We start from the raw sequence: 26,458 nt of genomic DNA on the forward strand, positions 1-26,458 counted from the left end.
GCTCTTTTAGACACCACTAGTTCGAAATGACCACTTCATACAGTACATCGGATTTAAGCAAATAACGAGTAAAGTCAGAAGTGGTAACGTCCTTTAGGATCACGGGTCGTTTTCAAAGCTTTGCATTTAAATCGGATGCATAGATTCAGCTGAATGTTCGATATTTTCTTCGATTTTCCTGCAGGATGCATAAAACTGCAAAGACATTTTATCCTAAAAAGGTCTGTTTTATGCATGAAAGACAAGAGGCGATCCTTGTGCTCCATCCATATGCATGGAATATGGATTAAATACAGTATTATTCATGCTGAAACTAGAAGTAGGTGACATAGTTTTATTAATCAACTGTTGCAAGAATAGTTGAGGTGTTATTAAAACAATTTTGATCCGATTCAATGACTGAATAGGTCGCAGATCGTGTCGTGACTCAAGAGCTAGGCTTTGTAATAATACATTTGCATTAATAGTATCCTAAAGCCGTCACCATTTTTAGGGTTCCGTACCTCAAAAAGAAAAACGGAACCGTTATAGAATCACTTTGTTGTCTGTCTGTCTGTCCGTCTGTCGTGTCTGTCAAGAAAACCTATAAGGTACTTGCCATTGCCCCAGAATCATGAAATTTGGTAGGTGGGTATAGGTCGTATAACACAAGTTAAGGAAAAAATCCGAAAACCGTGAATTTGTGGAAAAGTAAGATAACTATGCCAAGTGGGGTATCATATGGAAGGGCATATTTTTATTCATTTTTATGCATTACAGTTTTTGATTTACCGTGCAAAATGTCGGAAAAAATACCCGAGTACGAAACCCTCTGTGTGCGAGTCTGACTCGCACTTGGCCGGTTTTTATTACTATTTTATTCGTACTAAGCTTTTATTTCCCTAATCAGCTTCCCAAATCATTTTCAAAATTATTTTCTGCTCTTTCTATCTATTTTTAAAATCCAGTAGGTAGGTATAACTTACAATATAAAATGAAAATATTGAATAGATGCAATAGTTTGTATGTGGAAGGCAGTGGTTAAAGTCATAAAACAGAAAACTGCATTTGTGCGGAAAAGTATAATTTTCACTCACAAGTTAGTACATAAATTGTAGACTCTACAAAGTTTGGCAATAATACCGCGCAAATCCCATAGTTCTCGCGAGTAGAAGCGTTGAAGTTTTCACAGTGGTAATAATTCCTTAAGTTAAATAACTGAGCAAAAGTATGAAGATACAAACTTAATGTGTTTTTAACAATCCACTGGCTTTATATAATTCTGTAGAGATGCCATTTCTAAACGTAGAAACTTTCTCGGTAAGCGGACGCTGTCCTAACAACCTGTTCTAGTCAGACAAACCTTGTCTAAGTTCATAATATTAATTATATATCTGTATTCTTTACCCTAATATTTGAAATATTTATGCTTAATATCGAAGAAAAAATCCTTCTAAAGCCGAAATCTGAAAGTCCGAAAGAGAGACAAACCCTATTATCATTTTTTTAACAAACATTATATCCGAAGTTTACGGATTCAAAAGTTAAAAAAAATATTGCAGAACCTCATACTTCTAGAAGTTCATCCTATCTGTGACATCACTACTAGTCTCTTAGTCTAAAATTAGAAAAAGTAAAAATCGTTCTTATATTAGTAATGAGTACCTACTTAGGTACTTTTCTCCAATATTCCCAATCTGTGAGTGGTAATTTCTAACAAAGTTTTGAATTGCTGACTTCTATTTTTTAAAATTGTATTTATGCATAACATAAATGAATAATATAAACAACTATAAGTATAGCATGTAACAACCGAACCACATACACAGGGGATGTTCTTCGGCATGCAAATATTTGTTTAATTCAGAGCGCAGTTTGTTTGTCTTTGTCTTATGTTTCTCTTGTAAATCCAAAAGCTGAAGCATCTGTGCGTATACCCAAATTTTGAATTTGACTTGCACTTACTTAAGTATAGTATTATGGTTATTTCGAGAGATTTCGGATAAAGAGTAGTATTACCTAAGTAGTAACTTAAAGTTTTATTATACTTTTATCATTTTACAGAGTTTGCAGTTGTGAAGTAGAGTACCTATTGCTCACTTTGCTAAGTGCTAACAACTGTAAACTAGAAATTAAAAAGGGCTGAGTATAATATTATGTGGTATGGATCAAAAATTCAATGAAAGCATCAAATAATTATTACTAGTAAAACTTACTAACTTGATAATATTTTTTTAGTTTACCGTTGTACACAAAGCAAAACAAATCGCTTGCCACGCAACACAACGAAGCATTATATGTGTGCATAACTCGTTTACCTATTATTTACACCTATCTCTCTTTAATGTATTGTCGGTCTCTTTTCACCATACCTACTTGCAATAATTACAAATTACATATTTCGCTGATTTCCCCACAGCAGGCACTAGGTGTAGAATTACCGCTTACCCACGCTGATAGAATCCGATCGTCGAAGCACAATAATGTCAGAGTAAAATGGCCTTAAACCACCTTGAGATAACGTCTAGGATTCACGACTTTAATAACACTTGCAGTGTTATCTGTAGACATGTGGACGAATTTCAGCTTTAAAACAAGTCATATAAGGTCTATTATCGCTGAAATGTTTCGAGCTTACAAAACGATAAATTATGCGGTGTAGGTATACCTACAGATTACAGAATAGCAAAATCAAGTTGATGTCATATTTTTAAAATCTACCCTACCTATTTTATAAATTATTGTGAAATAGAACTTGAGCACGGGGATTTATAGATCCTAGTAGTGAATTCATTTATGGTGTATTGTGTTATTTTTCACACTTGAACTGAATAACTACTGAACTTCTCACCACCGTGGAACACTTATTTATCTTTGTTTAAAAAGCAGAGATTGATATTTGAGCGGAATATTTCGATAACCAAAATCGATGATATCGGTAAGTAAACAAATATAACCTACTCGTATTGAAATAATGTTTATTCTTTTTAATTCTGTGTATTTAGTATTTTTTAAATGTTAGCGTAATGTTTTTAAACCATTTAATACTTATACAGACGTATTATAATATAACAATGTAATCAATATACTAAATATTAGCTGATGTCCTCGACTTTGTTCCCGTGGATATAGGTTTTTAAAAATCCCGTGGGGAGTTTTACGGGATAAAAAGTAACCTATGTATTAATCCAGGGTATAATCATTTACAGATGAAAACCGTGCGGTTGTGGATCTGTCACTACGGAGAATCGGGGCATGTAGACAATTGTTGACCTGGGCCCAAACCATCAGCTTATAAGATGGAGTCACATCGCCACCAAGACATCGTTGCAATGCATAGCGTGGATTCCTTTTTAAAAACTTGGTTAACAGCGACCAAGCACAATGTGGCTCTGCAAACTGTGCGGAACCATTTGCGTGCTGCCGGAATACATTACGAAGAAAATATTACGAATGGTTTGCACCGGAAACATAGACTTTCATTTTGCAATGGAATATATAAACTTTGAATGATGTAATTACGTTGTTATTTTTACCAATGAAAAATCTTTTGAGTCGGGCAAGGATGGACGTAAAATACTATAATAGAACAACAGGCAAACGATATATACTTTGAATAAAGTGGTAACTTCAACCTGGGAGTCTCTGCGGGGCAGCATAGACTTGCTGGAATATGGTTACTAACATAACGAGCCGATTACAAAAAGTAATAGCTTACGAGAGTGGCCTACCTTTATAAATTATTAAATAAAGTAAAGATAATTAATTTAATTCTATTAGTGAGTGATATTATTGTTATTGCAGTTAGAAGTTATTTGATTTTGATTTCTAACTAAGTAATTAACATGTTGATTCATCTCACAAACCTAAGAGTAACCCAAAACGTAAATAAAACATTACGTTCATACTTGACCGACTTTTAGCATACTTAACATCGATATTGGTTTTAAATTACTATAGGAATAATAGGAGTAGATAAAGTATGTTAATTTTTTTCCTCTTTTGTGTATCTACTGTTAACTTGATGTATTAATTTTTTGATAAGCGTCTTATATATTTCTTGATTATTATAATAAATTATGAACTGCATAAAAGACAAATAAATAACTTCTAAAATAGAAAAGTTCTATTATTTTTGTTTTTTCTTGCTTATATTGTATTATTTGAAAGTATAATAATTTTAACTGTATAAAGAAGACAAAATAAATAATTACAAAAAATAAAAAAGCAATCCACCACTAGGTTTCGAACTCACGGCATATTCGTGAACTTCAACACTATTGCCACTCGGCCATTAGAACTATGTTAATCAGTGTGAAATTTGCAACCTTATACGACTGGTAAGGTTATCTAGAAGTGTGAGTGAGTGTAAGTAAGTGTGAGTGTATCTATTATCGGATAGCATCGCGTCGTATCTTTGTGTGTTATATATACGCGCGCATTAGTATGCTCTGTCAAGCGATTAACTTTTCTGTTTGTACAACGATGATAAAAAGCCAGGAGCTGGGAACCATAATAAAGACCTGTCGTGTCGCGAGAGCGGGCGGTGCTTATTGCACGTTCACCGTATTTGTCTATTATTGCGGTTATACTGAAATAAGTTTGTGCTTCCTTGTATTTTAATAACCCCCGACCCAAAAAGAGGGGTGTTATAAGTTTGACGTGTCATTTAGTTTTCTTTTTGTTTAAAAGGTGGCTTGATCGAGAGTTTTCTTAGCTATAATCAAATTAAATATCAATAGAGATCAATATAAGGAAGTTACAAGTTCTAAGCTCTTTTCTAGTTACAAATACAAATTAGTGTCCAGCCAAATTCTAACAAAAATGTGTCGGGGGTTTTAAATTTTGAAAATTTTACTTGTCCTACCTGTAGATAGGTGTAACATAAGGAATGCCGCATGCAAAATCAATAATAAATAGTTAAGTAAATCAATAAAACAAATAGTAATACAACGTGTTTCGGTTAGCCGCTTAAAATTAGTTGCCCGCAGTGTGTTCGCAGTAATCATCTCATTAACGAACCGTTGCGTTAACGTTTTATTTTCACGAGTATTTAGTTACGGTTTTGCCTGCGCTAAATTTTGTAAACCATAGGTACAAAATTTCAAAAATCTCGTGGGAACTAAAAAATAGCCTATGTCACTCTCCAGGGTAAGAAAAATTACATCAAACTCTTGCTCCGTTGCGACATGATTGAAAGATAAACCAACGAACAAACTTCTTTGGCATTATAGTATTTCGCATTTTCAGTACCGAACAATCCACTAGCAATTAAACTTGCAGAAATCAGCTCTAGCAAATCACTTGAACAGTGTAATATGTGGTAATACACTCGCAGCGATTAATTTCTACAAATTTTTTCGTGTAAATTCTGCGGAATTTGACTTCCATAAGTTTTATTGCTAATGGATACTTGGCTTTATACAAACAGTGCCAGCTAGATTTCAATATTTCTATTCAATATTAATTATCTTCACTGAACATAACTCAAATACTTTAAAAAACCCCCGACACAAAAACCTCTATAAGAAAAACTAGAAAAGAGCTGATAACTTTCAAACGGCTGAAATGATTTTCTTCGATTATAGATAAGAACACTCTCGATCAAGCCACCTTTCAAAAAAAAACTAAATTTAAATCGGTTCATTCGTTTAGGAGCTACGATGCCACGGACAGATACACCGATACACACGTCAAACATAAAATACCCCTCTTTTTGGGTCGGGGGTTAAAAAATACAATAAATATTCGTTTCACTCAATAATATAGAAACTAAGAAAAAAGCTTTAATCCAATAGCTGATCTCTGATGGAACGAGATGTTTTATCACAAAACATCTTAGCAGCAAAGTTAACCGCACGTTCTCATATTGTGTTTGCAGACAGAACTTCTGTTTTATTGCGAACAATTGAAACTTGAAGTAATATAATAACAATATTATGTACAATGGTATCTTATTATCAGCTAACAATCTTCGTTTATTTGTCGAGAGCTGGTCATTGATTTGTTCAGACAGTTAAACCGGTCAAAATTTTACAACAAGTAGGATCACAGAAATTAATATATTCATTAGAATTAATAATTAATATTATATTTTATTAATTAAATTAAAAAAAAATCATCAGAATATCTCAATGGTGCCATAATCATCATAAATTGCCATCTCATTCCTTTCCAGAGGATTGGAATCGTTTAGTGTCAGTGGAACATCTGAAATATAAATGCATTTGTTAATTTTCATAAATTAATCTTACTAGACATAATTATGGTACGTCTACACACACACACACACACACACACACATACACACACACACACACACACACACACACATACACACACACACACACACACATACACACACACACGCACACGCATACACACACACGCGCACATAGAAACACACACACACACACACACACACACACACATGCACACACTTACGAGCTTTGCAAGGGCTACTGTGAAACAGCAACAGGAAACTGTTCACCAGCTCTCAGTGTAACATTCATTTGTTTTCTTTGTTCCAACACTTCTCTACATTAAATTAAACGACAAAACAGTCGGTGCGGATTCCGAAGAACGTATTTATTCAGGCGCCTAAATGGTCCGAGTAGGCACCTAAGTTGGTAAAATATTTCAACGTTTAAGGCGTAGATCCCACTGCAAGAGACCCAGAGTTTCAAGTTTTTATCCGTTCAATCAGCGTATATCTATGTGATCGCTTGGATGTAGTTTTTAACCCCCGACCCAAAAAGAGGGGTGTTATAAGTTTGACGTATGTATCTGTGTATCTATCTGTAGCATCGTAGCTCCTAAACAAATGAACCGATTTTAATTTAGTTTTTTTTGTTTGAAAGGTGGCTTGATCGAAAGTGTTCTTAGCTATAATCCAAGAAAATGGGTTCAGCCGTTTGAATAATAATAATAATTAATCAGCCTGTCAAAAGTTTGAATTCAGAACTCTAGGCCATCGTTAGTGGCCTTATATCCAACTAGGTTTTTCTTTGCTCGCAATTGCAAGTGGAAATGAAATGAAAAGCGTGAAGTGATGAATCGTTTTAGATAAGATTAAGTGTCAAGAGGATCTATTCAAGTTATAATTGAGAATAGCAGTTTTGTTTAAAAATTATTATTTTTATTATACGCTTCTTTTCAGTTTCTTTATAACTTAGTTTCATGATAAGTGTTTACAAGCAATAAAGCTTGCAGGTAAGGCACTTGCACTCTGTAAACACTTGCGCAAGAAATTGCAGAAGTGACTTTTCAATGCAACAAGTGTAAATTAAAAATGTATAACACCCCTGACAAGTGAAGGTTACAGTAACTAGAAAAGAGCTGATAACTTTCAAATGGCTGAACCGATTTTCTTAGATTATAGCTAAGAACACTCTCGATCAAGCCACCTTTCAAACTAAAAAAACTAAATTAAAATCGGTTCATTAGTTTAGGAGTTACGATGCCACAGACAGATACACAGATACGGACGTCAAACTTATAACACCCTTCTTTTTGGGTCGGGGGTTAAAAATTATTAATGTGACAACAGTTACAGTTGACTTCTGCAAGTTCATGGCTAGTGCACAAACATACACAAAGCACGTCGGAAACACTATAGTGTATTAAAACTTCTAATAGCTGCGTTAGACACTTTGCCATCACGCCTCGTGCAAGTTTCAAACAAGAAGATACTCGTAACCAGTGGCGTGCACAGGTTTGAACCACGGAAGCATTAGTTAAATAACCTAGTTAAAGGCAGTTCATTGAGAAACAAGCAATGAGCTATTTCAACCTGGGTGAGATTTCAATCTAGGAAAGCAGTGCTTTTATGCCTCTAGGACCAGTATGCCACGGCTCGTAACGGTAGACAACTATTAAAAATAATATGATACTTCCTACGAGGCGAAATCCTGTTCTTTTGGTCGAGTCGTTTGTGAAAGGATCTGGGACCCACAGCTGTATGAAATAGGTATCCCGAGCAAACCCTTAGCTATCATTAAGTGATTAATTGAAAGAGGTCACAACCCTCAGCAATGATCAATACGACGCAGAACCCTCCTGAAACTAATTTAAGTAGGTATAAAATGAATTTTTAATTGCAGCCTGCTCGTCTCGGCACGGTGTTTTAAAGGTATCTAAAAAGTATTGTGCCAACTCAGACTAATGAGCTGCGGGCGGGATAAGTCTGTCGGAGAACATTATTAACGAGGTTTCCTATCGCACGGCAAAAAGTTTTAGTGCAAATTTTAGAAGATAGCTTCAATGAATGGTGATAATCTCTATTTACAAATAGTATGATATAAAAGTAGTTCTGTCACTGTTATTATTATAAGCTTGAAGTATAAGTAATAAAACTTATCTGTTCTGTTTGTTTGCATGTCAAACAAAGGCATAGGTCCAATTGGACCTCCGCCAAGTGTAAAGGAGCTTAATATAGAGAGTAATATATTGCAACCATAAGAGACAGCACAGATAAAGGTTTGCACAGAAAGTATAGCATAGTGTAGAAGTGTTGACAAAACTCGCACAGTAAAATGAAGACTTCAAAAATAAAACCCGCCTGGTAAGTCTTGTTAACCTCCGACCCAAAAAGAGGGATGTTATAAATTTGAGGTGTATCTGTGTGTCTGTGCATCCGTCTGTGGCATCGTAGCTCCTAAACTAATGAACCGATTTTAATTTAGGTTTTTTTGTTTGAAAGGTGGCTTGATCAAGAGTTTTCTTAGCTATAATCCAAGAAAATCGGTTCAGTTGTTTGAAAGTTATCAGCTCTTTTCTAGTTACTGTAACCTTCACTTGTCGGGGGTGTTATAAATTTTTAATTTACACTTGTTTTAAATAAATTTTAAATCCTCTTTGATTTTCGGGGATAAAAAGTAGCCTATATCTATCCTCCAGGGTGCAAGCTATCTCTATACTATAGTAATCTCTATACTATAGTAGTAGTATACGTGTAAATATAGGAATGACGTCTGCGACTTTGCCCACTTTGATATAGAATTTTGAAATCCCGTGGGAACTTTTATTTTCCGGGACAAAAGAAAATTCGATACAACATTTTGCCAAAATCAGTTAAATTTATAAAAGTTAGCAAACAGACAGACACACTTGCGCATTTAAAATATTAGTATGGATTGACAACGTGACTATTGTTGCAAGAATAATATTATTAAAAATTGACCAACTGTTTCGTCTCTAAAGGATCTTTATCCATGTGTATCTTATTCTCATTCATGAGGGTTGCGAGTAATTCACATTATCACTTTATTATAAGAAAGGGTTTTCACGAAAAAAATATAATGTGGTTATGTCCCAGATCCTTCCACACCTAAGTTTGTGTCCCCCGTAGCACACGGACGCTACGGACATGCTACGGGACGTAGTACCTAGGTGTATCTCCCCTTATGTACTTATTTTTCCCTCGTCTATATCAATACAATAGTAATAAATTTCCGTTGGCTGACTTATTTTTCTTGAATATCAAAATATAATTATCGAGTCTCTAAAAATAGCTTTAATGTTCTTCATAAATTCTAATGTACTCGTAGTCTTGATAAATAAGATCGTTCTCTTGGGTTTCACTTTCAATAGAAATGAATGAAAAATTTTAATAGGTAAATGAAAATAAAGAAAATTAAATGCTTTCACTTTGAACCTCTAAACTTAAACAATTTTTTTTACTAGTCTGGATTTTTTAATAATTACCGCTACATTATATCAAATGATCTTATTTTATTTTTTCATTTAGCATATTTTAACTCCGACTTAACAAGGGTGAAAACTAATAAACTGAAGTATTTTTAGGTTGAAATTATTATTTACTTTGTTGTTCAGCCTGTAAATATTATGATAATCATATTTATCGAAATTTCAAAGTTAGGGCTGGGGTACACGGTGTTCGTTGTCAGCGGTGAACCGCAAACTAGTTTGCGGACATGACTGCACAAGATATGAAATGACACGCACTCGCATTACCCCTTACCAAAATATATGCATAACAAAATTATTTCGAAGCCATTATACACCTCATTAGCTGATCTAGCCTGACTTCGTTCTTATGAAATAACTGAAAATGCTTTCTTACTGGGACGGTTATTGAAAAAACCTACGTTACATAGACCCAGCAATTTTGGCTAGGGATTTTTGAAATTCCTTTCTTGGTATTGGTCTACGTTATCGCAAAAACATGCAAAGTCACAAGTTTCTAGACCGAGTGGTTTGAGCTGAAAGTAGGTAGGTACGCTGAAATGTCAGTCTGCAGTCTGTTTCTTCTTTTACTCATGTATTCTTAGCTATAATCTAAGAAAATCAGTTTGAAAGTTATCAGCTCTTTTCTAGTTACTGTAACCTTCGCTTGTCGGGGGTGTTATAAATTTTTAATTTACACTTGTTGTCAGTCAGTCTGTTTCTTCTTTTACTCATGTATTCATGCATGCTGATGTAATTTTATGAGTATTCTTCTACATCGACTTAGCGTTGTACCACCTAGGTGAAGTCAGTTTTCCTGTATTTTGTCTATGTAAGTAGGTATTATAATGTATTATGTCATGCATGCAGTTGCTCATTACGACTTATTTGGTTTCATCTGCTCACCTAGAGGTCTCTCGCTGCATTATTTAACCCTTAAAAAGTTTCTAGACAAAACACCTACTCATAATATATTTCCAATGAATGCAGCAGCGAACAAAGTAATTTTTGGCATTTACAAATTAACCGTGATTGGAGTAAATGAGGTTCTGTTTATATTCCGCGAACAACACGCGAACGTAATGTACCTACAATCCACGTTAAGTGTATAAATTATTCAAAGACCAACAATTAGGTTGCCGCTATGGACAGTGACAGCTTTACTGCCTCAAACTGAATTACAATTTACCTACGTTTTATCACTTCAGGACTCTACTTCACTGAAAATCATTATGTTATAAACTCGTCAAGGATTTCAAAAAAAATCCTGGCTGACTCGCTCCGGCTTTACACAAATTCGACTAGGCAGGTACCTTCTCTAAGCGACACTACCTTTTGTTGAAAACTTGAACAAAACACAGTAACTTTTGCGATTTGCATTTTCAAACACATTCCGATTAACTTTATATTAAGAACCTATTTATACACTCATACGTAGCTCTATTTAGATTTTTAAAAAGAGATGGGTCAACAAATTGTAGGCAACTTTGCTTAACAAACTCAATCGCTTCATATAAACTGTCGTATCTGGGTTGTATAAATAAAACTACTCAATATATTTGCGCGCTCGTTACCATATTGACATTCACATCACGGCTCGAACTTTCGAATGAGTAAATCTGTACAAAAAGTTAAAACGTTTTATTGTACCAGTTACTGAACAAATTCCGTCGCATCCAACAATCATGTACGGAGATCACGTCGCAACCAGATGAAAGGTATAATCCGATCAATTATTACGCTCGTGCTCCAATTTTGCGACACTGGAGTGCATATAAAAAACAAGCATTTAATCCTTGTAATGATAATAATGGGTGCGTGCTACGGTCACACCACGCATCGCACGGTGCAGTTATAGTGTGGAGGGTGGTGTGGTGGACCTACTTTAGCTAAACCTAGGAGACTCTGTTAACAACTCCAAAATGAGGCTTTGATCACTATAACGTGTATACCAACTTCTAAATGTAAATCTTACAAGTACAAACTGGGCTGACCGGGTTTAATATTATATATTTAAGCCTCAATAGCTCAACGGTTATAGGAGTGGACTGAATTCCGAAAGGTCGGCGGTTCAAACCCCAGCCACTGTACTATTGTCGTACCCACTAGTAGCACAAGCTTTACGCTTAGTTGGAGGGGAAAGGGGAATGTTAGTCATGATTAAAATGGCTAATATCCTTTTTTTTTTAATTAAAAAAATAATAATATTAGATAGATGTCTATAAAAATATATCCATTGTATGATTGCGATCCATACACTCGCTATAATAAGAGCAATAATCCTCAAATAGCTCGACAAACTTTCATCTAAAATTAAATACCATCTTGATTAAAACGCTTTTGGATAAAAAAGCACATTCAAATCGGTCCGTCTGACCGGTATGCAGGTATAATTATCTTACTAATCCCTTCTATTTGCGTCCGAAGTTAAAAATAGATAATAAAAAACAGTTGTTTCTAGAGTTCAGTAAATAGTGATAACATTAGGAATCTAATAGAGAAGACTAATTGAGCAGGGACCATTAGTCAGAGCTTGACCATATTTATAGCCCAGTTTCGAAGCTTAACACGGCAGTATGTTTGCTGGAGCAAAACAATAAATCCGCAACAAATGAACTTTCGAATTATCGGTCTGTTTTAAAGGTATTTATTACGATTTAATAATGAAATAAACAGAAATTGTGAGTTCCATCTCATTCATGTTTTTATTCTTCTAGTGCTTTAAATGTATTCACTTAGTATCACATAATTTGTCTGCTCGTTTGCTCGCTATACCTACATAAAAAATTAACCGGTCAAATGCGAGTTGGAGTCGTGAGTGTCCCATACCTTTTAATTTCAACTTGGTACGTCTGCGAATTCCTGAAAAAAAAAAAGGTCTTGACGGACAGACAGTCAGACAGATAGACGGACGGACAATGAAGTGATACTATTTAAGTTACTTCTTTTTCTTTTGAAGTACGAAACCCTAAAATCTTGGGCAAAGCTACCTAGAATTGTGTTTGTAAACAATTAAATTCTTTAAGCTTCTGTGAAGTCCTACGCACTGTAGTTAGCTGTATAGTTCAACATTTGGGGGCCATTTAGGCCGGCACCATATACAGCAACTTGCGGGTAAGTTGGTGATTATAGCTCACTAGGGAGCACCTCTTCTTGACTTGACACAATACAGAAACTTAACACATATACGCTGAGTATTATTATTATTCGCTGCATGAAGGATTAATTAGGTACAGTTACAATCTCTAAATTAAACTTGAGTACTATCCGCAAACTGCCGAATTTTTTTCCTCTTTCATTTGATATCCCACTCGATACAATAGCAAAAAAAATTTTGGAGACCCCCACTTTTTTGGATGTTTTTTGATCCGTCAGGTCAATTTTTTTCGTATAAAATGTAGGCTATGCTACTCGGACCTTAATAACGAATTGATTCCCTCCTCATTCATCAAAATCGGCCCAGTAATTTAAGCGCTACGGTGGAACACACAGAATCTAATACAAACATACCTACATAAATGCATACATACATAGACTCCAAAAATCACAACCCTTCCTTTTGGTTTTACCATAATCGGGTAAAAAAGAAGGTCTAAAAAATATTGTGTTTACAGTAAGTATATATACTTAATTCCATTGTTTCAATCACAAACGGGAATCAAAACTATGATGATTCCTCCGAATGATCTATTCTTGAACTGTGGACAGGTTGGTATTACAATACGTTAAACTTCAACCTAACTTTAATCAAACTAACTGTAATCTGTCGATAAACTACTTTAGCAGCGTTGTTATATATTTTGTCACTCAACCGCAGTGGGTTAGCGCGGGGGCTGTGCGGGTGTGCGGGGCGTCCCCACCCTGGTTGCCATCTCAACCTGTCGCGCACTATACGTACCTACGAGTATACGTCGTACCCACGGGGCACCCTGAAACAAATAAAAATACAACACGTCATGTAAAAACAAAAAGGTTAGCAATTCTAATTTACATACATGGGTCTTGAAGACCGTCTACCTACCTCAAGGATACCCAAAGAAAACATGTCCTGAAAAGCAAGCTAATGCAATTCTTGAATATACATAACACAGAATTCAGAATAGGGGTAGAAGTGACAGGGATCGTAAGCTTGTCGCCGCGCAATTAATCTCTAGTGAAACATCAGTAGGCTTATTGTAAGACTAGCTGATGCCCGCAGCTTCGCCCGCGTGGATTGGTCAGATCCCCTGCAGCATCAGGATTGAGGAGTTGGACTCCAAATTTTTTATGAAACAATGTCGCAAAGTTCCTCTATCGATTAAAAAAGAAATGACGCAAATCGGTTCAGAAATCTCGGAGATTTCGGTGTACATAGGTAGAAAAACACAACTCCCTTTTTGAAAGTCGGTTAAAAAAGTAGCCTATTTTACGCCCTGGTCAATCCTCTACTTGCCTGTGAAAGTCCCGTCAAAATCGGTTCAGCCGTTCCAAAGATTAGCCTTTTCAAACAGACAGACAGACAGACAGACAGACAGACAGACAGACAGACAGACAAAAATTTTAAAAACGTGTGATTCAGTTATGGTATCGTTCAAATAACCATATGAGCTTAATATGAGGTAGTTATTTCGAAATTACAGACAGACACTCCAATTTTATTTATTAGTATAGATTACGTCTCAAGGAAATATAAAATCTTGTACTACCATACAGAACACGGTATTATCAAAACAAACGTATTTTTAGCGTTACATTTTAGATTACCTTGCTTAAGATATTAGAATAGTAAGTGATTTGCTAAAAATCGCCAATACGGTGTCGTGTTTCTATTACCTTAAATTCTACGGTACATAACATATGTGCATTGTTTTAATATGTAAAATAGAGAATGATCGTTTTTTTTAAATGCAGGCTTTTAAAAAAACAACGCGCGGACCCATCAAAGCGTTTGAAGCACCCTTACTCCGGCTTGTTGAAACTGGCTACGTTTTAAAAGTTATTTCGCATATTTTATACTGCCTTTACAGAGACAATTCTGTTGTCATGCAAATAGGTTTATTGCCAGTGTATTTTAAACTTACGATAGTCAATAACTGGAGATTCTTGAAGTTCCACTTATCTGCCGAGTCTACGAGAATTTCTTTACAATGTTTTATTCTTGATTGTTGTCATTTATTTATTCGAATACGTAAATAATATTACATTGATATTACCGCTATCTATCAATAGAAGCGGGAATATTATTTTACGGCATATTGATTATTTTTAAAACACTATTGATTTTTTGATCCCGTATCGGCCAGCTGTGTGGAAACACATCACACATCTCTTTCTCGATACACCGCAGATGGATTTAAAGAAATTGTGAAAGGATAAAAAAACCGGCCAAGTCGAGACAGACTCGCGTAGCGAGGGTTCCGTACTCGGGTATTTTTTCCAACATTTTGCACGATAAATCAAAAACTATTATGCATAAAAATAAATAAAAATCTGTTTTAGAATGTACAGGTAAAGCCCTTTCATATGATACCCCACTTGGTATAGTTATCTTACTTTGAAAATTGAAAAATATTTTAATTTTTTTTAATGATGTGACCACAAATTCGCGGTTTTCAGATTTATTCCTGTACTTGTGCTATAAGACCTACCTACCTGCCAAATTTCATGATTCTAGGTCAATGGGAAGTACCCTATAGGTTTCTTGACAGACACGACGGACAGACAGACAGACAGACAACAAAGTGATCCTATAAGGGTTCCGTTTTCTCCTTTTGAGGTACGGAACCCTAAAAATCGAAATTAATGCGGGTGAAATCGCTGGAAGAAGCTTGTTTATTCATAAGAGTAAATAATAAAGGGAGATTCAATAAACGCCCGTCGTAGTCAAAGTATTTTAATTTGATTAAAAGCACTCTCTTCGTTTAATATGCTTTAAGCGTATTTATCCACGCTCGCAAGAGCCTACTTGATAGTGTATAATTATTATGCGCATTACGAATGGACATTATAATTAATTTAATATTGTCGTATTAAGGCAATTACAAATGCACATAATAGGGAGAGAGGCATGATGGTCGAAACTAATTGGAATATAGTTAGTTATAAGGTAATTCTCATTTTACTTTGTATATTATTTTTGTTTCGTGGAGAAATTTCAATGGATATACCACCGCACCCGGCGAGGCACGGACTATAAAGTCACCACGGATATTCCACGCGTCGCCTGGTGGCAAGGCTACGGCATGCGTTAGTGCAACCCAGTCATTGGTTCATGCCTGTTGAAGTAGACCCTCTAGTCTACTTACGCAGGCACCAATGGCTGGGTAAGCCGGCACAAATAAGTTGTTAAAACCGTCCTAGGGTCACCACAATCACAAAGGTAGGTACTTGTCCTGACTCGGGGACCATTTTCCTATCGGGCAGCAGATTGGGAAAATCCTGACTGAACTTGGATCAAGGCAGCCAACTTCAACGAAGATATAGTAGAAAATGTGTGTGCTACAACACACACACTCACACACACACACACACACACACACACACACACACACACACACACACACACACACACACACACACATGCATTCTCTACTCCCCCACCCTCATAGTCCGTTGGGATGGCAATCCGACGCGATCGGAATGAGAATAGGTTTTTTACGTCAACCGAGGCTAGAAATCATAATCTAAGTCTCATGATCATGTCTAAATTCGGGTTAGCAGACCTCACAGCACAGATCTTTGAAACATTCATGTTCCTCACGATGTTTCCCTTCAAGAAAAACAACCACTTCAATATAATAATATTTAGGTGCCTATATTATGACGAGTTATATTATACAGCACTTTGTTATGATTACTCGGTGAGGTAAAGTTTCATAAACTTAAGGTAGAATTTGTGGCCATTGTTGTGTTCTTTAGGGAAACTATTGTTGATGTTAAGTCTCTTAAACTTTATTTTTTGGGTGTTTTCTCAGAAATAAATAGGTAATATTTTGCATAAATAAATGTTTCACTTTTTTCGTCCTCAGCTTTATTATCATCATCATCATTTGGCTTATTAACTCTGTCTTAAGTATGAATAGACCCATAAGTCTCCTATTAGGCCTAAATATTATTTACTAATCACACCTACATAGTTAGAGATCAAACACATTATATAGGTACTAGAGAATGCCCGCCCGGCTACCTCGGTACCAAATTTCATACAAATCGGTTAAGCGGATTGGTTTTTGGGAATCCCGTGGGAACTCTTTGATTTTCCGGGATAAAAAGTAGCCTATGTCCGTCCCCGGGAATAAGTTAACCCTGTACCAAATTTTGTCACAATCGGTTACACTATTGGGCCGTGAAAAGGTAGCAGACCGACAGACAGACAAACACACTTTCGCATTTATAAAATTAGTATAGATATAACAGAATGATTGAAAATAAATAATTCATTTTTTTTTACTGTTCACAGGCATTTCGAGTGCGCGCCACTATTCACAGTCCTCCGCTTTTCTCATCCAAACTCTTCCCGCCACTTTCTTCAAGGCCTTCAGTGCAGCGGAAGCGGCTGGAAGCCGTCCTACCAGCTTCGCTTCGTGAAATTCAAGCGTAGGTGTATATCGGGCTCTATCCTACCGATTTTGATCCAAAAATTGAGTATAATATCACTTTTTGTGAGACTGATTCTTTAAGACGTACACAATGGAGTACATATACAATTTTTTTATTATGTTGATGCGCCAGACCCATCGTTACCTAAATTACATTACTAAATAAATCGCCAAACAGTAAACACTTTAGTATCTATAAAAAGTAACAGTTTTTAATTACAAAGGATTTTGTGAAAACGCATTGAAAAATAATTCTACAAAAATATATATTCGCCTGTCTAGGCCACATGCTGAATAACACCAAAAGCTCGGCAATTCAAAACCATCCTATAAAGAAAGTTATTCACACTGCAGTTAAATCAAACAACACGGAAACTTTATTTTTCATCCTCACAAATATTGCGAATTCATTTTTATATCGCTTCCCAAAATAAACCAAAAATAGACAGAGTCAAGCGTAGGTAGGTATTATTCCACCGTCAATTTTATTTTTAAGTTTTTCCTATCACCTAAATCAATAGATATCCAAGTATAAAATTACTATGGATTTATGAATTTGATTGTCACATACTAATATCAAGTATATCATTAGGTATATACCCACCAGGCACCAAGCGTTTCGGTACGATGCTACGTAGAAACTCATTTTAAGAGTATGCGTCCAATAAATAATACTGACATACCCCTTTCCAGGTTAATCAACTTCTGTATTCTTAACTGCATCTCTACTTTACACCAGATACCTAAGTTTACAGACAGAACTAACTTATAAATTGTATAAAAATCTTCAAAATTTCATTCCGCTTGTTATGATAGTACAGGCAAAATTACGGACGAAGGATAACTTGATAAATTCATACGTACAGCCTAAAATGTGAGCCACTACGGCCCACGTATGTCTCTGTTAATGCGTGTTTGTAAGGTTTTATAGCAGTTGAGAGCGATAAATACTTCTTATTAATGTCCTCGGAGACTTACTTGTATGTAGTAAATTGTTACTTTGGCACAGTTTTTCCTTTGTTTTGTTATATTTACGGCATTTACTGGAATAGTGTCCTTTTTACGGGTGTATTTCACGTTCTTTTATTATCACCTGATATTATAGGAGTAGCATCTACAATGGAAAATTGCTTTCCTGGTAAAGACTAGAAAATGTGAAATTGCTTTGACTCTAAGATATTATAAGCCTTCAGATTGGTAAAGCTAATATTATGTTCGTATTCCAGAAAGTGAATACGTAAGCTGCAATATACAGACCACATAGATACAAGCACATTATTTACGCACTTACTCCTTAGATGCTTTGACTCAAACTTCTTTTTATTTGGCTAGAATTTTGAAGACTGAAATGAGCAGAAAGAACGACGGTAGAGTGTCAACTTTCGGGACCTTTTAGGAAATTGTAATACAAGGAACTGTATGACGGCATTCACCATCTGACCCTGCGCAGCGCGTTTTGAAATAGTACTCATTACAGTTGGTGGCGTCATGGACTAAGAGCCAGGGCGGCTAGACCTTCGTCATTTTATAAAAACTGAAAGATTCTCTGGGTATTATGCCCATCACAGGGAGGAACAATCAGCGAATATGAAATTTGGATCATGGTGGCTTTGGAAAATAACCTATTAAAGGTGTAAAAAAACTTACGCCAAAGTATGAAGACTAATTTTTTGTATTTTCGTCGGAATAGTATAGAAATCATGTAATGCATTGCCAGACACCCCCAAAGTTCAAACGTTTAGACGTGTCTGACAGGTGTCTTCCTCCCTTTGTGTTTCTGGATTGACTCACCCATATATTTGGCGTATCTGGCATGATGGATTGGAACTTATATTACCATAATAATTATACTTAAATTATATTAATTGCCTCATCTGGTAACAGAAGGCCTGCGTCATTCTTTGCGTAAATCATCAGCTTGGCTGCCCAACACTGAAATGCAGCCAGTATTCATGGCACCATTCCACACGGGCGTGGTTTGTGCAGTAATTAGATAAGGCTAGCTTCGAGTTTTATTGTATCGTTATTAATATGAAAAAATATATATACAGGGGTACCTAATATTTGCCCAAGTAAACTTAATCCTTGTCAGTATTTATTTGGCCCGAATATTTCGGTCACAATATTGAAATAATTAGCATGAAATAAATGGAAAACTTGAACGCTATATTTTGTATTGCACTTACTATATTAACTAATATAAATAATTAATTTATATTATGAGGTCAATGTGTTTTGGCAACCCACCAAAACAGTTGATCCAATTAATTATCTCATTACGAATATACCGTATCGATCACATTTATTTAGTTATACTCCATTAGGCACAACAAACGTGGTTAAGTTTAATTATGAAAATAACTATTGTAAAAGTTCAGAGATAGGCGAAAAAACCGTTATGTAAAAAAGATTATTGTCATAACAATTTCACTAAGTAAAATCGATAGACTATTCCGATATGATTGAGACCTGTATTTTAGATAGAGTATTGGATTCTACTTGACAATTTTAAATATGTAAGAAGTCATGACAAGGGTATGATTGACTTGCCTTATCAATAAATTCAATGTTTACTCATTTACAAAGTAAAGAACATTTTACTAAGAAAAATAATTCAGAGTTGTAATCAGATTCAGTGGGAGGCTGGTGGAGGAAATTCACGTCGCTCCGTGTATTTATCTACAGGAAATTAGAGCTCTTGTAATTTTCTTCTGTATTTTTATGAAGCGCTCTTATGTTGAAATACAGTAAACATAATAATATAATATTTACAATCACGCCCGGAAAGAGTAGCAGATCGACTTGCATAGAGTCGCTGAATCCTGGTTCAACTCATAACTACGAGTAAATTGACGTTTGACAGTTCTAAAAACACATTAAAATTTTGTGTAAAACATATTTCCACTGACATCCAAAGTAACATTCTATTTCTAATAGGTCTCTATTTCAAGCTTAAACTATAATACCTACTCATTACTAAGGTCTATTCAATTTAACATCACCGTAGCTCGTAGAGCCATGCGTAGCATCCGGCGTAGCAAATTGTCTACAAAGCAAGGCTGGAAATCATTTGGTGCTAAAATTTAAGAGAACTTTAAATTTTAACTGTTATTTTGTTAGTTTATCCTGGATACCAATCTATGAAAGCGTTCTTGAGGCCGCTATTTTGTACTTTGGGCTTGAAGAGAAAAGCGCGAAGGAAGAACATAGGCTACTTTGTATCCCGGAAAATCGAAAGAGTTCCCACGGGATTTTAAATAACTAAATCCACGCGGACGAAGTCGCAGGTATCATCTAGTTATACATGAAAAGGAAGGTCACTAAACATTTGGGAGCCTTAAGGAAACTGGAGACGTGAGGTTGCAGCAGGAAATAATGAAACGATCTAACGTTCCCGAGTTAACCTAATTCACTGCATCTACACGAAGTTAAGGATATTCTTCTACACTGATTGGCGATTGGCTTTTACATTAGGATGCTGTGGTATGCTGTTATATTGGAATTTTTTATCACAGCGAAAGTATTTATACACTTAACGTATAAAAATATACAAGTGTAAATTAAAAATTTATAACACCCCTGACAAGTGAAGGTTGCAGTAACTAGAAAAGAGCTGATAACTCTCAAACGGCTGAACCGATTTTCTTGGATTGTAGCTAAGAACACTCTCGATCAAGCCACCTTTCAAACAAAAAAAAACTAAATTAAAATCGGTTCATTAGTTTAGGAGCTACGGTGCCAAAGACAGATACACAGATACACACGTCAAACTTATAACACCCCTCTTTTTGGGTCGGGGGTTAAAAAGGTTGGTAAGTGGTCCTGATACAATTGTATGAAGCATGTTACAATGCAACGCGTCGCCCGCGTGACTTCAGAAGCGCGGTTCCTATAGTAGGTATACGCACTTCACAGCTCGTTGTGTTGAGGAGAAACATTGGACTTGACACCAGCGCGAATTGTGTGTTTCAGGATTAAAGAATAAGCATAAAGCATACTGAGTAGTGTGTATAATTTTAGACATCATTGCTCTAATTAAGTACAAGATATAAATATCATAATCGTTACTACGTATAATGACCCATATTATAAACGAGAAAGTGTCTTTGTTTATTGATTTCTCCTTCAAAACGAAGCAATGGATTGCCGTAATTTTACTGATCATTTGATTTTGCATTAATTAAATACCTTGATGGTGAAATAGGCCACGTACATTTATCTCGAAAAATCAAGGAATTCCCATGGGATTTTCAAAAAAACGCGGCATAGTCGTTACTAAAAAAGTTAGTGAAAACGTAAGTTAATCCAGTGAGGGATTTTTAAAGGAAAATTCTAACTGTTGGTAAATAACTCACGGATTTCACTCCGGTTATCGGTAACAGGCTCGATGCAGCTGGAAAAACGAAAAAGACTGTATCTTCACGGGGCAGTCCTTGCCCAGTACAATCGAACGGTTGCAAATCAATAACGTTCATTGTTATGCCGTCAGAATAGTTGGAGTGCTGCGGCTGACTTCGGCTTACATTTTTAGTGTTCCGTACCTCAAAATGAAGAAGGAACACTTAAACACATTACGCATGGTCTTCCTTTTTCTCAGGAATGCATGGAGGTATCACATTAAAATCAATATGAAATACTCAGGTTTACAGTCTCTTGGAGGCTGTGAAAAAACAAAACTTCTAAGTCTACGCAATCAAAAGATACGGCCGTTTATGTCCCATATTTGACACTCGAAAGGGAACCAAAACCTATAGGGTAACTTCCGTTGACCTAGATTCATGAAATTAAGCACAAGTAAATATCATAAATAAAAGGGAAAATCCGAAAACCATTTTGCAGCGATCACATAAGTACTTATATTTGCAATTGGAGATAATTTAAGCAACAAAAAAGGCACGGAACCCTCGGTGCGTAAGTCCGATTCGCACTGAGCCGATTTTTATCGAATGCATGTTATTATTTTTAGTGAATATTCACTTTTCAATATTCATAGGCTTGTTGAACTACATTTGAAACTACACCGCGCTTGGTTATGTTGTAGAATTTAGGTACAAAATATAAAATCGAACCTTACATCTAATCCTATCGCAGCGAGTGTGTGATTTGAGACATTGAAAGCAACAAAGCTCGTAGTTCATACATAGTACTATGGAAAAAAATTAGTTTAACTCTAGATTTTTTTTTAATGGTAAGTGTGTATTTCGTTTACTATCTGAATATGCAAACTGGTGCCAGTTCTTGGGTAGACAATCAAACATTTTTCTCTCAATGTAAGTGCAATAGCAGTGTAATTTTAGCTATAGTCTTCAAGAGTAAGCCAATAAAATAATAAAAAGAAAATTGTCAAGATATTACCTACTTTCCTAATGTCTTCTAGTACAACTGTAACAGAGCTCTAGCCTCAATTAGCACATTCAAAAGTGAGTACGTACATAGGTAAGCTAAAAATACTGTTGTGATGTTTCAAGATACTATTTTGAAAGTATAATTTCTTCAGTAAATAAATAAAATATAATCTGGTGCAGAAAATTTCAGACTGCAGTTGTGCGTATAAATCTATTAATAATGGAACAATGAAAATAGTTCAATTAAGTAATTATTATTATCAGATTAGAATTAATTAGCACAGAGAGTAAATTTAATTACTAAGCAGACCGCTGCACTGTTTAAAATTCAAATATTAGGTATGCATTTCAATCAAGAAAAGCACCACCGTATTTGAAATGTATTGTTAAATTGTATTTCAATTCAAGATTTCTGTAGTGTTCGGCTTAATGAATTCACAATACCTACCTGTTTTGGGTTTTGTTCAATTAAAATAGTAAAACTTGAATTGAATTTAGCTAAATTTGAATTTAGCTTACTAAATTCTGTAATGGTGATCGATCTTATGAGTTCACAGACCAAAATTTAAAAAAAATTGAGGCCTTTATCGATAATAATGATTTCTCCGATCAAAATTTTCAAAATATTTTTAATTTACGTAAATCTTCCAGTTACAGTTTTAATATAATTGTATGTAATGTATAGAAAACTACTACGTTATTTCAAAAAGTTTTATTCTGTGTTATTGTAGGTACTGTGTGGAAAAAAATACCTCTATCGTTTGCTTTAGAATATGATTTCAGCGTTTTTTTAGGGCCCCGGCAGGTGGTGAAACAAAACTGCGCGCTGCGGTTTGAAATTGGTGTGTGGTTTGCATAGAGGCAAAAATACGAAGTCTGCCACTTATAATGCAACCCTTCATTCGTGGCGTAGCAGAAATCTGTTTCGGGTTTTCATTAGAACGTGAACACTGGATCAATTTGAAAGGACTATCACATAATCCAATTAAATCGGTTTATGGAACATTCTTATTTGTTTAACACAGACAATTTTAGTTACACCTTTAGTAAGTTTTTAGTTGAAGCTTTTTATACCTAATCATGACCATTGGCTTGTTTGTTGAGCTTAGCTGTTCTTCCAGACGAGTAGGTCTTGAGATGAACATAGACAAAACGAAAGTAATGTTTAACGAGCACGCTATCTCAAGACCCGTCACCGTCGGGAATGTTAGCATCGAAGTTGTTCAAGAATATAACTACCTCGGCCAGATTATACAACTCGGCAGGAACAACTTCGACAAGGAGGCTGACAGAAGAATTCAGCTGGGCTGGGCAGCATTTTCAAAGCTACGTCAGGTCTTCGAATCGTCGATACCGCAAAGCCTTAAGACTAAGGTCTTCAATCAGTGCGTCCTACCTGTGATGACGTATGGAGCAGAAACGTGGACACTGACAGTTGGCCTCGTCCACAAACTAAAGGTCGCTCAGCGCGCTATGGAGCGAGCTATGTTGGGTATTACTCTCAGGGATAAAATCCGGAACGAGGAAATTCGCAGAAGAACAAAAGCGACCGACATAGCTCAAAGGATTAGCAAGCTGAAGTGGCAATGGGCAGGTCATGTCTGTCGCAGAACCGACGGCCGATGGGGCAGACGTGTTCTGGAGTGGAGACCGCGTACCGGTAAGCGCAGTGTGGGACGACCTCCTGCCCGCTGGACCGATGACCTGAAGAAGGTGGCGGGGAGCGGGTGGATGAGGAAGGCGGAGGACCGTGTTTGGTGGCGCGCTCTTGGAAAGGCCTATGTCCAGCAGTGGACGCATACAGGCTGATGGATGGATGGATGGATGGCTTGTTTGTGTTTTCAGTGATTCACATCCATGCAAAACCGGTATGAATCCTAGCTGATTCATATCGGTTTTGCATGGAAACATGTTTTAAAGTACGATTACGTAGCGATAGGTTTAATAAAAGGTAGGTATGTAGATATATAGAAAACGTTATATAAAAAGTACTAACGATAGGTTTACCACCTCTAAGCAGCCTCATGACTATGTAATGTTTTTACATTATAGCGATACAACGCAGGTACGCACTGAGTAAACAGAATCTTATTTACCCTTTGTCTGAGGCCTCGGGAACGCTCACATGATGTGTTGGAAATGTTTTTCTTTCTATTCAACGTGATAATTCGTTAATCTTAAGTGGGAAACCGTTTTAACGTAAAAGCATCTACCTACTTGATTCCCCTTTATAAATATGGAAACTGGTATCTCTCACCAGTTTTCGTTATATTTTTTTTTGTGTTGTCTATGTTTTTTAAAGTAGATGATGAATATGTAATACACCTAATATTACATCATATTCCTCATCATCAACAACCCATCGCCAGCCACTTCTAAGCCTCAGCCTCCTATATGGGGGGTAGGTACGGGGTTCGATCCCGGATCCCTTTAACTTTTCGGAGTCATGTGTAATTTAAGCAATTTAAAATATCACTAGCCTTAACGGTAAAGCAAAACATCCTGAGAAAACCTGCCTGAGTGTTCTTCATAATGTTTTTAAAGGTATGTGAAGTCTGTCCGTCTGTGTGAACACTACGGCCTATGCCATCTCATTCTGAGAGGAGACCTGTGTTCAGTAGTGGGCCAGCGATTGATTGAGTTGAGATATAGAAGAAACAATAATTAATAAATAGGACCTATTTTTAATCTTAAGCTTTAACTGATGTAAATTGCATCATCACGTTAGTGAATACAGGAGTGAAGTTAATATGGAAACGATATTTCGCATAAGTATAGAATGTAACGGCTACAGTTATACTTATTCGGGGTCCTGTCTCATAGGGTCTCAGTTCGCTGCGCATCGCGGTTGAGACTGCAAGTCGCACGCGCGACACTTATCAGCAAAAATCACTCACGATAGTTTAAACATTAAGATATTTCGCATGGTAATTTACAGGTAGGTACTTTGGAAAGGTTTCAGGCAACTCTAGAGATCCAAACCCTTAATTTACTTCCACCCGGCGCCGCACTGGAACGCTAAGTCACTCGGCGTAATTCAATTAGATTCCAAATCAACTTCCCCGGGGAGTAATGTCACAAAACACGAAATTAGGTACACAAGTGAGTTGTGATGAAACACTAAATTATTCACGGATAATCTCGGCGGGCGCAGGATTTGCTGGCGAAATGTTTAATTACTAGCCCGCCCTCTGTGGATTATAACTTTATAAGTTGCAATACACTTTGCTTTAGGGACAATACTCGTAAATAAAAAAAAATTAGTGCTACAGATTATTCTAACTTTATATCCTTCCATCCATACTAATATTATAAATGCGAAAGTGTGTCTGTCTGCCTGTCTGCTACCTTTTCACGGCCCAACAGTTTAACCAATTCTGACGAAATTTGGCACAGAGTTAGCTTATATCCCGGGGACGGACATAGGCTACTTTTTATCCCGGAAAATTCCCACGCAAAGAGTTCCCACGGGATTCCTAAAGACCCATTAGCTCAACCAATTTGTATGAAATTTTGTACCGAAGTCCATGTTATTGACATAGACAATTTTTTATCCCGGAAAACCAAACAGTTCCCACGGGATCTTTAAAAACCTACATCCACGCGGACGAAGTCGCGGACATCCTCTAGTCTATTAATAAACTAAAGTATTAGTCAATTAGATGATGCCTACGTCTTCGTATGCGTGGATTTAGGTTTTTAAAAATCTCTTAAGAAAGTTCTCAGAAACAAACTAATATTTGCTTAGGTTTTTTATTCACGCCACATCATGCTATCACTTATTCTATACAAGATCTCCGGCTTCTAATGCGAACACGTTTCTGTTCCCCAAACTCTATTTTAGTCCTTTCTCCAAATCACCTGACAATG

The 26,458-nt window shown here is 36.1% G+C and overlaps 1 long non-coding RNA gene across 1 annotated transcript; it reads left to right on the forward strand.

Moving 5' to 3' along the window:
* The first annotated feature begins 1,211 nt into the window (after positions 1–1,211).
* On the forward strand, positions 1,212–18,936 carry LOC123871661. The gene is made up of 3 exons (XR_006797313.1): positions 1,212–1,228; positions 8,417–8,419; positions 18,709–18,936. It is a non-coding gene; the product is annotated as an uncharacterized LOC123871661 (long non-coding RNA).
* Positions 18,937–26,458: the final 7,522 nt, after the last annotated feature.

The sequence above is a fragment of the Maniola jurtina genome, chromosome 14 (genome assembly GCF_905333055.1).
Source record: "Maniola jurtina chromosome 14, ilManJurt1.1, whole genome shotgun sequence".
In the NCBI taxonomy this organism is placed as follows: domain Eukaryota; kingdom Metazoa; phylum Arthropoda; class Insecta; order Lepidoptera; family Nymphalidae; genus Maniola; species Maniola jurtina.